The following is a 15808-nucleotide window of genomic DNA, read 5'->3' on the forward strand; positions in this document are numbered from 1 at the left end:
GTACACACACACGTACACACGCACACGCGCGCGCACGCACACACACTCTGATATATAAATATAAATAAATAAATAAATAAATATATATATATATATATATATATATATATATATAATATTAAAATATGAGGGCAAAAACTAGAGCAGGTAGAACAGTTTACGTATCTCGAAAGTGTTTTGGACCAACAGGGTCAAAGTACTAGGGACGTAAGGAGAAGAATTGCGCTAGGCAAAAAGGCTTTCACAAGGAGGAAGGAGTGGATGACGGGGACGTTGAGTAAGGATGTTAAGAAAGGACTCGTAAAAACCTTGATATGGAGCGTAGCTATGTCCGGCGCGGAAACGTGGTCATTGAAGCAGGAGGATAGACGTAGACTGGAGGGTTTTGAAATGTGGTGTGGAGAAGAATGGAGAAGGTGAAATGGACAGAGAAGAAAACAAACGAGGAAGTACTTGGTATGGTGGGCGAAGAGAGGGGTTTGTTGGGAGAAATCCAATGGAGGCAGGAAAAGTGGATGAAGGGTGTATTGACCGGGAGTGGGATGTTGAAGACTGTAATAGAGGGGAGAATGTTAGGCAAACGAGGAAAGGGAAGGAGCAGGTTCTTCCCTTTCAGTCTCAGTACTTTCTTCCTCCCTTAATCCCGTCCAGGAATGCTGGACGGGATTAAGGGAGGAAGAAAGTACTCAGAGATGAAGAGGGACCTGATATAGAGTAGGATGATGGATTTTGTTTTTTGCTAGGAGTAATAAAATATTTGTTTGGTAGTTGTATCCATCCAAAAACCTACCTTAACCATAAGGTTAGGCAAACGAGGAAAGGGAAGTAACAGGATAGGGATGTTGGACGGGATGAAGAAAGTACTCAGAGATGAAGAGGGACCTTATATAGAATAGGATGCTGGATTTTGTGTTTTTTTAGGATTCACAAAATGTTTTATTTCGTAGCTGTGTCCATCCAAAAACCTACCTCAACCGGTACATTACCTTATAATATATGTATAAAGTGTGATCAAAATAAGACCGGACTGATTTTGTAGCTTGTATATTTCGATGGATACAGCTCAAATGAAATTATCGCTCTCAAAGTGCGTGCCTTGGCTGACGACACATCTTTGCCAACGTTTCTTCCAGCTCTCGAACCCTGCCTGGTAAGCCGCCATAGGGAATGTCTTCAGGTCCGCCGTACAATCAATTTTAATGTCCGCAATAGAGTCGAATCGGCGCCTTTTGAAGGTTGATTTTAACTTTGGAAATAAAAAAAAGTCTGATGGAGCCATGCCTTGAGAGTAGGGTGGCTGCGGAATCACGGAAGGCTGACCAGTTGGAACTCTAAATTTCGCGCTGTCAAGAATTGTTGGATTTGATGCAAAATGGGCCGGACTTTTTTTAACTCTGTCGCAACTGGAGACGAATCCTGGTTGTTCGAGTACGGCTCTGAATCGAAAATGCAGAAGCGTGAGTGGCACTCAAATTCATCTCCCCACCCAAAAAAAGAGCGAATGGGCAATTCTGGTATCAAAATGATTCTCATTGTCTTCTTTGACGTCCGAGGAAACGTCCATTTTGAGTTTGTGCCGGAGGTGCTCAAGAGATTGAAACGCCTGGTCGCGCACGTGAGGACCGACATCAAAGACACGGTCAAGTTTCACCATGACAATGCCCCCAGTCACACGTCCTTCATCGTAATCAACATCCTGGCCCGGAGCACCACCCCGGTGGTTCCCCAGTCCCAAATGGCTCCGCGCGACTTTTTTGGTTTCCCCGACTGAAGAGAGAGTTTAAAGGAAAGCATTAGGAGACCGTGAACAATATTCAATAGCATGTTACAACGTGAGAGACATTCCCGTCGAAGAGTTTCAGGGTTTCTTCCAGACGTGGCAGACACCTTCGCAAGTGTATTGATGCAGGGGGAGAGTATTTAGAAGAATTATAAAAACATTTTTACAAGTGCGATCAATTAACATATTTTTCCCTGAAAATGCGCTTTACTTTTACAGTGGATACAGTAAGTAAGTATTCCTCCCTAAATAAGGGCCTAAGTGATTGAAACAGATTACCTGAGGATGTTTATGAACCTTTTCCAGTAAATGACAGGCGCTTCAAGAAAGGGGATGGCCTAGACTGAATTGCGTTTTTCGTCCTATGTTCCGATCTAGCAATTACCTGAGTTGCTTCTAATTATTGTTTGAATTGACTGCATATTTTGTTATTTCAAGTTTGATTTTTGTTCAAACAGTAATGTTTAAATATTGATTCATTTTACTTTAGCTTACCAAACGATCATTTGCCAAATTGCATTGCAATCAATAAAATAACGAGCACACGAAAGAAAAATACCGATTTGATATGGAAGTGGATTTTCATTGCAATTATTATTGCTTACCTTTTGCGTGATAGTCATAAACATGAATGTCCTTCATCTATCTGATCGAAACAACAGTGCTCTTAAAAGCGTCACGTAATTATTTTCTTTCTTGGCTCGTGATAGCTTTACCTACTTCTTCCTCACCCTTACCTCCTCATGGCCGTTGGGGCGCAGAAGTATCCTTAGTAGCAAAAGAAAGCCTTCAGCGCTAATAACAAGGGATCACGGAGGATGAACGCCGCACCCTGTGAAATCCTCTTGGCCACATGATATCCCACATTTTTCCCCAATAGGATTCGTCGTCACTAGCAAGACTTCTCACGCGACCCGACTTTCTCACCCTCGCCTTTAGGCCACTTCATTCAAATCCCAATTTCCCTTTCCCATCGGACTTTCTGTAAACATGTTTATATTTTTTCTCCCCCCCCCCTTTGCCGCGAGCTCATTACCGCATAACTCCTTTAACGTTCCCTTCGAGATTTCACTTTCCCTCTCTCAACATCACGTGAGAACTCTAAATCCTGAAGGAATCCTTCAAAAGATTCCGCAAGCATCAATTCAGCATTCAATGCAGTGAAATTAGTCAATTGTACAACACCTTCGAACCTTTTTTCACCACAACCTTGAGGTATTTCGAAATAAAGTCTTTCGTATTTTTACTTTATATTTAAGTGGACGATAGTAATGAGTGCAGGCATTTAAATTGTACATGATATTCATTTACGTATAGAGTTTTGAAGTATATTGCTTCACAATTTTTCAAATTGGGTTTACTTGGGTACCTAAATAAGCATTAACTTTTCTTCTGCTTTACAATTGGTGGGAGCAGTATATTGCATGTAATTACTTTCTTTATGGATATGTAATGCGTTATTTTTCAATTAAATTCAGTAAAAAATTTAAAATTTATTCCTGCCCCGAATTGGGTGTGGTGTTCATCCCAAACAATAATCTATAATCCATCGAAAAGGGACGTGGCGGGAGGTTGGTAGGGCACCACCAATGCAAGCAGAAATATAATGTCAAGCTTACGTTTAATTATGTTAGCTAATTTATAACAACAGTTTTCCACATACACGCCTATATTTTCATGCAATAATCAGTGCGTTTAGTCTAATCATAAAAGTTTAGTCTTTAAATAAATAAATTTTGGTGATTAGGTCCGATTTTTTACAATTGCGTATTATGCGAAGAAATAGCAAGTACTTGAATATATCTGTAACAATTCCTATGCTTAATATTTAGTTTAGATGTTTGAATCTACCAATATCATTTGGTTCCATAATATTACTCCCGGTGCCGTAAGAAAATTCATGCGTTCTGTACCTTTCTAACCGTCTTGCCTGCTCTCTCAAGAATCAAGATGACCGCAAACTAATTCTTCCAACTAACTAATCGCCACACTCCCTCTATTTTTGCAAGATGTTTTGAAAAAACTAATGGATTTCCTCTCGAAAATTTTCTGTTCCTTTATTAGAAATTAATATTCATTCCAAGGATCTTAAACATTTATAGGGTGTGTAACACGGAGTAATTACACACCAGACTATCCTTGACCCGAAACACCTCTCCCTTCTAGCGCCGTCATGGAACATTATTATGATCCCTTATTGTTCGTGAAAAGAATGACACCCTAAATATATTAGTTCTACACTTAATCTCTCTAACTTTACTGGCATGATATCGCCTACTTTAGTACGATGGGGCTAATAAAACCTTTTCAGCACCATTACAAAAGAAACATTATTCCAGTTTCTGACTTCTTCTAAACTAAACCTTCGCTCCATGAGTGATTACCAACCAATAACTTTTATACGATAACCAGTTAACCATAACTTATGAAGCCTTATGCCTATGCTTAGAAGTCTTATGAACCTAGATCCCCTACGCTGCACACGTTTCAATTCGGCAATCAATCCAACTTAATAAGGATCCCATACACTAGGAGCGTATTCTAAATGGGGCCCAACCAGCGAAAGATAACATTTCTCTTGGACCTTCTCGCCATATATTCCCTGTACTCTTCTAATAAATCCTAATTTTTGTTAGTTTTTCCACATATTCACCATGTTTTTTTCACCCAGGAGAGGTCGTTAGTGAGGCTAACGCCTAAGTAAATAATCGAGTTTAGATTTGCTATTTCGGTATTCCCGATTCAGCTTCCTGGAGGGAATTGCGTTTAATCCGAAAATTCATCACTATGCAATTTTTCAAGTTTAATTCTGACTGCCATGTGTAGTATTAGCATTGGATATAATTTCATTCCTGAGTTTAGACTTTCCACAGCTACTGTGTACTCACGATTACGTATATCTCCGTAAACCAATTCATCGTCAACAAATGAACGTATCTTACTAATGTGGAGCAGTGCTATTTGATGTAATTTTAGATCTATTTCTTTAGCCAAAGTGATAAAATACTTAAGGGAAGAAGTAGTACCTAAGGGTTTCTATTTTTGAAGCAAAGTGGCATAAAAATAATAAATATCCTTATTCACAAAGGTCATGCACACGTACTGGCCACCAACCCCGAAAGGGGTTAACGCAATTTCGAGTGAGTAGGCGGAACCATCTCTCCCGCTCCTTCTTTCCTTTTCCCTTTTATCCCACAGACCCTCTATCTTTATACCATCCCACCCTCCCCCTTCGCGTATCCTCCTCTCTCCCTCTTCCCAACCCCCCCAACACCCTCCCCTCTCCCCAACACCGCACGTCTCTCCCCTTTCATCTGTTTCCTCATTTTTTTCGTCGCTCCACCTGCCGCCCTCGGTCTTTCTCTCTCTCTCTCTCTCTCTCTCTCTCTCTCTCTCTCTTTCTCCCTCCCTCCACCGGCCACAAATATCAGCTAAGCGCCTTCTGATTCCACCCTCCTCCACTCTTCTCTCTCTCTCTCTCTCTCTCTCTCTCTCTCTCTCTCTCTCTCTCTCTCTCTCCCGCTTTGAAACACATGCCTTCCTCAAACTTCTATCGCGCCGAGGCGTAGCGAGATTTTAAAATGGAAGGACGGTCGTCGCAATTTGACGACTCTTCTTTTTCATATTTGCAACCTCCCGGACGAGGCTTGTTTTCCGAACGAAAACGCGACCCTTTCCTCTAACCAGGCGCTCTCAATGTCAGGTGCCTCAAAGTGTATTTAACCGAAGCGTAAATATTGCTTCAGAGATTCGGAAGTTCCGGAATCGTTTAGGAAGGGTATAGACCCTTGAAAATGTTGGCATATAAAGTTTAATAATGCTCAATAATTGATACTAGATCTATGTACCAATCCGGCATAATCAAACACTTATCTTACAGTTCTTATGAGCTTTTAATTTTGTAGATAACGTGAAATCCATTAAATTTCATAATTGTGTGTTCAATTCAAGGAATTCTACCAATCAAATGAATGGTATTTGAACGGTACCTTAGGCTATTTACTTCTAAGTATTGTGAGAACTTATTCATTGTTGACCAACAGTATTCTTTTCTTAATTTCTTAATTTCAAAGTTGCCTAAAAAGATTACTCTCTCCACGTTTCTCTATCCTGTTAACCCATCCTTCTACCTTCTGAATTGGCCATCAACATCCCAATTCCCAATACTTTTTGCTCCATTCACTTTCTTAGGCTTATTCGGATTTCCCCTGGTGACTTCCTCTTTTGAATCGCTAAATTTAATACCTTGGCGTATGCATCCCTCTTCACTTATTTTCTTCTTTCTCCACCACGCCTATATCTCGAAAGTCTCCAGTCTACACTCATTAATTCCCCGCAAAGACCATGTCTCACATCCTTAAAGCTGAATGGCAAGAGCTCGATAATGAGCGAGGAGCTGAATTTATATTGAAATTTTAAAATAATTTTCAGTGGAATTTTACGCATAGGACAGTATTTTGTACAGCGATGATGAGTTTTTAGAATATTTAATTTGCTTCCATTAAGCCTTAATTCCCTGTGAAAACATTTGCATACAAATTCCAAGAAACTGCGGGATATGCTACGGCAATAACATTCAACGGAATCATCCGCTAAATCTGCATTAAAATGCAACAATTTCCGTTTTTTCAATGTAAAAATCAATCCCGGTCAGGTGGCATTTGTATACGACTCCCCCTACAATCCCCTAACAGATTTTCCCGGGCGAATTGACAGTAGAATACCATAATATTCAATACACTTAATTAAGTTTGTAATTCATATGTAGAGTTACTAAATTTCTTTCACTGAATCGCTCATTATTCCTAGATTCTAAGAACATATCTACATCTACACAATACCCCGCAAGCTGCCGCAAGGGTGTGTGGCGGGGGGTGTTAGGCCATACCCGTAAAAAAGAACAAAACCACTTGCAAAACCAACACACCCATGCAAACCTACACCCAAATTGGCGTATACATTCATAGAAAAACCCTTGCAACTTAAACGCATTTAAATACGTACACTATCAACTAGCAAACAAATGTACCTTAGAATATAGTAAAAATTTAACCAATAACGTGCAAACTAGAATTTGAAAAGTAAGAAGGCTAAATTCTACTAGCACACACATCCTCCCCCAAGGACACAGGTAGGGAGTGTGACACAACGCTACGTGTAGCGGTAGGGTCCCCCCACAGAGAGAGACGAAGGATTCAAGGGGAAACTTAAAAGCAGAGCAAGTAATACTGTAACGAGCACTAAATTATTTTTGGTATTCTAATTCGATCATGCGGGAAGGGTTTTGACAGTAAAATAGTTATAGGTTAGTGAAATTGCATGCATTTGAGTAAAACTGATTTTTCCCTAGACGCTTAGGGCGGCAAGTTGAATTTTCGTTATCTATAACTTTACAGTTGCGATACCGTTTTGTTCGTGGGAAGAACATTACCGAAATTAATGAACGAAAGTGACTAAAGGTACATTCATCATTTTGGTAGCTGACTGATCATTACGATTTGGACCCCGAAGAATCATTACCCACGTTCTAATTGTCTTTCGAGTGCAAATAGTTGCTTTCGAATGGTGGTGTGGCAAAGCAAAAATTACCGTGACCTGGATATTGGAAGTCATATATCCGACACCCTGTCCATCCAATCTTATTAGGGGTTTGATTTTAAAAAAGGAAGAATTTTACATATCACATTACTTTTTCTGATGGATAGCAAAGTTTTTTCTCCACCCTCAACATGTAGGAATTACACTTAGTTTAGCCTGAGACTGTTATGTTTATTCAAAGTTTTCCTATTTTAGTTGTGTTCATTTGTCGCTGCACGAACTCACTACAATCGTTGACGGTGATGTCAGAGTGTAACATCGATTAAACGCGACGCGCGTTGAAGGGATATGGGCGTGGGCGTTGGGCGTGTCGAGATGACCGGTTTTGCCATCTTCCCAGGGGGTGTAAACACACCAAATAACGCCAACCCATCCCTTAAATCTCCCCAAAAACAGTCGCATCACTCCTGTCATCGAAATTCATGAGTTGGTATCCCTGATCGTGCCATCATCTCCAACATTTCCGTCCCCTTGCTCTCGCGTATCAGAGCCAGTATTTTCGAGCTGATAACTGTACTGGTGGCCAAAAAAAATGCCTTCGACTCATTTCCTCCACGAAGCAATTGAAATGTTACGTTGTGCTCTTTTTCATATCTCTGACTGCCGACATTAACTTGACACTCGAACAAATATTCCATTCTCATAATCAATCTTTATTTGTATGTGCGTTGGATGAGTCTGTACACTCCAATTCCGAATAATTGCCGTTCCTCGCAACGCAATTTTCTCTCGTATAAGCCTACTGCTCATCCGCTGAATTTATCTTAGTCTTATTTAACTGGAAGTGTGACCCCGCTCCCCGAACCCTCCTTTTTCCGAAAATACCGCAGAAATCATCGATTAAATAAAACTCGTACGAAGGTTTATTGAATAATTTGGAAGTCCTGATAATATTAAAAGATAATATTTTAGGTGAAAGAATCATGAATTAAATCGGTGCTATGAAGTAAATATGAAGCTCAATAAAGGGTAAAAGACTCCGATAACAGTTTATTTAGGTAATAAATACCTAAATAATAAATATGGAATAATAAATAATAAATATGGAATGGGCGCTCCAAATACTATCTGTTTTCCCAGCGTTACCAGGACTTGGTATCAGTCCCCCTTGTAAACTTCCGCCTCGTTCTAGCACCCTAACACACATGGGTGGTATTAAATAAACGCAAGCTTTTCTTTACTCGAAATGTCAAAGAGAATCTGTGGAGAAGAAGTTCGCTTGTCAATCTTACGCAATGCGGCGATTTCTGGCAGACGATATTTGATACTTACTCCATTAATGCTACAATTTCAGAGTGTAAAAATCATTCGCCTTGACTGGGATTCGAACCCAGATCCCTCAATATTGAGGGATCTGGGTTCGAATCCCAGTCAAGGCGAATGATTTTTACACTCGGAAATTGTTGCATTGAAATGCACATTAGCGGATGACTCCGTTAAAAGTTACTGTTGCGGCATCTCCCGCAGTTTCTTTGGAATTTTCCATTAATGCTATTTAATTGCTCAGGTTGTTAATATTATTTTCAAACTTCTTTTTCTAAAGATGTGATTGTTTAGCATAACAAGACAAGAAAATTTAAAACAATCCTGATTTGTATGGCCCATTTCTCATTTTACTTGTACATGTTTAACTTCCATTGGAAGAAGCAGAGAATGGAAGAGAATGTAAACTGAATGACATTATTTTTTTCAAATTATTCAATTTACATCCATCTTTTGTCGAAAGATATTACCCAATATTCATCCTAACTGTCAAATTATTATGTCATGGAAAAGAAAATAATTTTAAGACTACTTTTTTTTCCAATGTTTACTTTTTTCAACGGGAGTGGCATTTGGCCTGGCATTCGCCCGGGGTGAAGGGAAACCCGTAAAACCCTTCACAGACCGCCTTACAACCATATTTACAAGACATCAGCACAATTTCATTTAACTAAAATGAACATACATAGAAAGTTCATAGTACATAAAAATTTTCAGCTCAATACAAAAAAACTTACGAAAATGTATACAGGTGACATGTGTGCGAATTCCAAGTGTGTTGATACTGACTCATGTCATTTACATCTCATGACTCATGTACATAAAAATTTTCAGCTCAATACAAAAAACTTACAAAAATGTACACAGGTGACATGTCTGCGAATTCCAAGTGTGCTGATAATGACTCATTCGTACCAATCACCACTATCAAACCATACTATACATTCACACAGGTTAGTTATTACAGGTGCAAATACTAGTGCAATATACTACAACTGGTTAGGTCTACCAAAGCCCATATTAATCTATTCGTTAGTTGGTTACCAAATCATTCAAACTCAATTCTAAATACATGCATCCAGGCACACAATGTGTATCCTACGAGTGTTCAAAAGTGTGTCTGAGTGATTGGAGGTGTTACAGTGTTCATATTTAAAACCATAATACATAGAACCCTTTACATTTAACACGCATACAAAAAGTACATTTACAAGATAAAAAAGAGTAAAAAAATCTTCTCGACTCCACTGCATCCATGGAAGGCTGTCTGCGGATCGTCGAAGTACCCGGCCTAAAATGACAACATAACTAAATTCACTACAGAACCAAACTGTCAGATTATTTCCTTTTGCACGAAGCAGGACTCCAATGAGAAAATCACAACAACCACTTGAGGGCTAAAAAGACTAATCTAAACTTCTATTTGGCTATATTCATTATTTCTTGAAAAAAAAAATTGTTCAAGAAATAAATTTTGTCTGAGTTGAGAGAAATTGGCAACATATCCGAAGAATATATTTTCATTGACCATGGTTTGAATTATTGGAATGGTTTGGAATGGTTACTTGTAATGCTTTGCCTCTCCGGACACCTACTATAAGACATTATTTCAATTTCTCAAAATTGTCTATCATGAATGTATTATCATATTCATGTATATATATATATATATATATATATATATATATATATATATATATATATATATATATATATATATATATATATATATATATATAGGACGGCACAAAAGAACACAATATAGTAACACTTACTTGAAGAAGGCCTCGGAGAAGGCCGAAAGCTTAAAAAATATACCGAGTGCAACTACTTTATTTACTACTATTTAGATTCAACTATTTTATTTGTGTTCTATTGTGCGGTCCCTATCGCAAAATCCCAATATATCGCAAAATTATTAGAAACTTAACTTATCCATTATTAATATCAAGTGAATATTAGAAATTCCTGTCGTCAAAGGAATATTACCAATGATATTAAAAGTTGCATCACAAAACCCCTGGATTTAGGCTAACATAGTACTGAAGGACGCATAACCAATATTAAATTACTCACACGCTGCAGTGCGATGGAACTTAGTGTCTTCCTTCTTTGTGCTCCACGCCTGGCTGGTTGGAGGACGAAAGAGCTGTGGACGACTCCTAGGGTTTAAATCATATCCTACAATCGCTGCGCCTCTCCATCTAGGTCCATTCTCCATTAAAATGTGTCCGTTCGCCTTTAATGTGTGTCCTTTCTTCTCTTTTAACTTCTCCCGTCGTCTTCGATGATCCAGAGGTTTCATCCAACTAAACAAATCACCTGTAACCATCGCCAAAAGCGGAAGACCGAATTCAACGCAAATAAAAATCCTCGCGATTGACGAAAAAGAGTCAAACACTTACAGCAATACACATACCAAAATAGTAACACTAGATGCGGAAATACGTGTTACCTTCATTTGGAGGTATTTTGACCGTTAGGGTCCAAATTTAATCCAATCACCGTTGCGCATCTTCCCCAAGTTGAATTCTCCAAAAGCGTGTATCCATTCTCCATAAGACTGTGCCCTTCAGTTCCTTCTTTCTTCATACGACGTCTTCGTTGATCAATGGGTTGCAGGCTGTGAGAGAGCGGATAGGTACAAACAATAAATGCAATAGCTGTGAGCGGTTCTAAAGGTCGAATCTTTTCCAACCATCGCAGGATTGGCAGAACGAAACCAGTCCGAACGCCAATCCACTTGATTAAAGAGCAAGATTCTATCTTTTAGAGCCAAACTCAGAACAATTTATTACAACTAATCGCGGGAATACCCCTAACCTTAATCGAAATGCATTCCGAGCCTAAGGGTCCAAATCTAATCCTATCGCCGAAGCTCATCTTCCCCTAGGTCCATTCTCCAGTGGTTTGTGTCCATTCTCCATGAGAGTGTTTCCTTTTTTTCTTCTTTCTTCACACGACGTCTTCGTTGATCCATAGGGGGACGTGCTGCAAGAGAGCGGATTAGTACAAACAATAAATGCAATAGCTGTGAGCGGTTCTAAAGATCGAATCTTTTCCAACCATCGCAGGATTGGCAGAACGAAACCAGTCCGAACGCCAATCCACTTGATAGAAGAGCAAGATTCTATCTTTTAGAGCCAAACACAGAACAATTTATTACAACTAATCGCGGGAATACCCCTAACCTTAATCGCAATGTATTCCGACCCTAAGGGTCCAAATCTAATCCTATCGCCGAAGCTCATCTACCCCTAGGTCCATTCTCCAGTAGTTTGTCTCCATTCTACATGAAGGTGTTTTCTTTTTTTTCTTCTTTCTTCACACGACGTCTTCGTTGATCCATAGGGGGACGTGCTGCAAGAGAGCGGATTAGTACAAACAATAAATGCAATAGCTGTGAGCGGTTCTAAAGATTGAATCTTTTCCAACCATCGCAGGATTGGCAGAACGAAACCAGTCCGAACGCCAATCCACTTGATAGAAGAGCAAGATTCTATCTTTTAGAGCCGAACACATAACAATTTATTACAACTAATCGCGGGAATACCCCTAACCTTAATCGCAATGTATTCCGACCCTAAGGGTCCAAATCTAATCCTATCGCCGAAGCTCATCTACCCCTAGGTCCATTCTCCAGTAGTTTGTCTCCATTCTACATGAAGGTGTTTTCTTTTTTTTCTTCTTTCTTCACACGACGTCTTCGTTGATCCATAGGGGGACGTGCTGCAAGAGAGCGGATTAGTACAAACAATAAATGCAATAGCTGTGAGCGGTTCTATAGATCGAATCTTTTCCAACCATCGCAGGATTGGCAGAACGAAACCAGTCCGAACGCCAATCCACTTGATAGAAGAGCAAGATTCTATCTTTTAGAGCCAAACTCAGAACAATTTATTACAACTAATCGCGGGAATACCCCTAACCTTAATCGAAAAGTATTCCGACCCTAAGGGTCCAAATCTAATCCTATCGCCCAAGTTAATCTACCCCTAGGTCCATTCTCCAGTAGTTTGTCTCCATTCTCCATGAAGGTGTTTTCTTTTTTTTCTTCTTTCTTCACACGACGTCTTCGTTGATCCATAAGGGGACGTGCTGCAAGAGAGCGGATTAGTACAAACAATAAATGCAATAGCTGTGAGCGGTTCTAAAGATTGAATCTTTTCCAACCATCGCAGGATTGGCAGAACGAAACCAGTCCGAACGCCAATCCACTTGATAGAAGAGCAAGATTCTATCTTTTAGAGCCAAACACAGAACAATTTATTACAACTAATCGCGGGAATACCCCTAACCTTAATCGCAATGTATTCCGACCCTAAGGGTCCAAATCTAATCCTATCGCCGAAGCTCATCTTCCCCTAGGTCCATTCTCCAGTAGTTTGTGTCCATTCTCCATGAGAGTGTTTTCTTTTTTTTCTTCTTTCTTCACACGCGTCTTCGTTGATCCATAGGGGGACGTGCTGCAAGAGAGCGGATTAGTACAAACAATAAATGCAATAGCTGTGAGCGGTTCTAAAGATCGAATCTTTTCCTACCATCGCAGGATTGGCAGAACGAAACCAGTCCGAACGCCAATCCACTTGATAGAAGAGCAAGATTCTATCTTTTAGAGCCAAACACAGAACAATTTATTACACCTAATCGCGGGAATACCCCTAACCTTAATCGAATTGAATTCCGACCCTAAGAATCCAAATCTAATCCTATCGCCGAAGCTCATCTACCCCTAGGTCCATTCTCCAGTAGTTTGTCTCCATTCTCCATGCAGGTGTTTTCTTTTTTTTCTTCTTTCTTCACACGACGTCTTCGTTGATCCATAAGGGGACGTGCTGCAAGAGAGCGGATTAGTCCAAACAATAAATGCAATAGCTGTGAGCGGTTCTAAAGATCGAATCTTTTCCAACCATCGCAGGATTGGCAGAACGAAACCAGTCCGAACGCCAATCCACTTGATAGAAGAGCAAGATTCTATCTTTTAGAGCCAAACACAGAACAATTTATTACAACTGTTCGCGGGAATACCCCTAACCTTAATCGAAATGTATTCCGACCCTAAGGGTCCAAATCTAATCCTATCGCCGAAGCTCATCTTCCCCTAGGTCCATTCTCCAGTAGTTTGTGTCCATTCTCCATTAGAGTGTTTTCTTTTTTTTTCTTCTTTCTTCAGAAGACGTCTTCTTTGATCCATAAGGGGACGTGCTGCAAGAGAGCGGATTAGTACAAACAATAAATGCAATAGCTGTGAGCGGTTCTAAAGATCGAATCTTTTCCAACCATCGCAGGATTGACAGAACGAAACCAGTCCGAACGCCAATCCACTTGATAGAAGAGCAAGATTCTATCTTTTAGAGCCAAACACAGAACAATTTATTACAACTAATCGCGGGAATACCCCTAACCTTAATCGCAATGTATTCCGACTCTAAGGGTCCAAATCTAATCCTATCGCCGAAGCTCATCTTCCCCTAGGTCCATTCTCCAGTAGTTTGTGTCCATTCTCCATGAGAGTGTTTTCTTTTTTTTCTTCTTTCTTCACACGACGTCTTCGTTGATCCATAGGGGGACGTGCTGCAAGAGAGCGGATTAGTACAAACAATAAATGCAATAGCTGTGAGCGGTTCTAAAGATCGAATCTTTTCCAACCATCGCAGGATTGGCAGAACGAAACCAGTCCGAACGCCAATCCACTTGATAGAAGAGCAAAATTCTATCTTTTAGAGCCAAACACAGAACAATTTATTACAACTAATCGCGGGAATACCCCTAACCTTAATCGAAATGTATTCTGACCCTAAGGGTCAAGACCTAATCCTATCGCCGAAGCTCATCTTCCCCTAGGTCCATTCTCCAGTAGTTTGTGTCCATTCTCCATGAGAGTGTTTTCTTTTTTTTCTTCTTTCTTCACACGACGTCTTCGTTGATCCATAGGGGGACGTGCTGCAAGAGAGCGGATTAGTACAAACAATAAATGCAATAGCTGTGAGCGGTTCTAAAGATCGAATCTTTTCCAACCATCGCAGGATTGGCAGAACGAAACCAGTCCGAACGCCAATCCACTTGATAGAAGAGCAAGATTCTATCTTTTAGAGCCAAACACAGAACAATTTATTACAACTAATCGCGGGAATACCCCTAACCTTAATCGAAATGTATTCCGACCCTAAGGGTCCAAACCTAATCCTATCGCGGAAGCTCATCTTCCCCTAGGTCCATTCTCCAGTAGTTTGTGTCCATTCTCCATGAGAGTGTTTTCTTTTTTTTCTTCTTTCTTCACACGACGTCTTCGTTGATCCATAGGGGGACGTGCTGCAAGAGAGCGGATTAGTACAAACAATAAATGCAATAGCTGTGAGCGGTTCTAAAGATCGAATCTTTTCCAACCATCGCAGGATTGGCAGAACGAAACCAGTCCGAACGCCAATCCACTTGATAGAAGAGCAAGATTCTATCTTTTAGAGCCAAACACAGAACAATTTATTACAACTAATCGCGGGAATACCCCTAACCTTAATCGAAATGTATTTCGACCCTAAGGGTCCAAATCTAATCCTATCGCCGAAGCTCATCTTCCCCTAGGTCCATTCTCCAGTAGTTTGTGTCCATTCTCCATTAGAGTGTTTTCTTTTTTTTTCTTCTTTCTTCAGAAGACGTCTTCTTTGATCCATAAGGGCACGTGCTGCAAGAGAGCGGATTAGTACAAACAATAAATGCAATAGCTGTGAGCGGTTCTAAAGATTGAATCTTTTCCAACCATCGCAGGATTGGCAGAACGAAACCAGTCCGAACGCCAATCCACTTGATAGAAGAGCAAGATTCTATCTTTTAGAGCCAAACACAGAACAATTTATTACAACTAATCGCGGGAATACCCCTAACCTTAATCGCAATGTATTCCGACCGTAAGGGTCCAAATCTAATCCTATCGCCGAAGCTCATCTTCCCCTAGGTCCATTCTCCAGTAGTTTGTGTCCATTCTCCATGAGAGTGTTTTCTTTTTTTTCTTCTTTCTTCACACGACGTCTTCGTTGATCCATAGGGGGACGTGCTGCAAGAGAGCGGATTAGTACAAAAAATAAATGCAATAGCTGTTAGCGGTTCTAAAGATCGAATCTTTTCCAACCATCGCAGGATTGGCAGAACGAAACCAGTCCGAACGCCAAT

The 15808-nt window shown here is 40.1% G+C and overlaps 1 long non-coding RNA gene across 1 annotated transcript; it reads right to left on the bottom strand.

Moving 5' to 3' along the window:
* Positions 1-9279: 9279 nt before the first annotated feature.
* Positions 9280-11581, bottom strand: LOC139697875 (uncharacterized). The gene is made up of 4 exons (XR_011702830.1): positions 11465-11581; positions 11061-11264; positions 10718-10963; positions 9280-9932 (listed from the first exon to the last, which is right to left on the bottom strand). It is a non-coding gene; the product is annotated as an uncharacterized lncRNA (long non-coding RNA).
* Between the last annotated feature and the right edge of the window lie 4227 nt (positions 11582-15808).

This window comes from Hetaerina americana, unplaced genomic scaffold (genome assembly GCF_022747635.1).
Source record: "Hetaerina americana unplaced genomic scaffold, ioHetAmer1.1.p SCAF_8, whole genome shotgun sequence".
Lineage (NCBI taxonomy): Eukaryota > Metazoa > Arthropoda > Insecta > Odonata > Calopterygidae > Hetaerina > Hetaerina americana.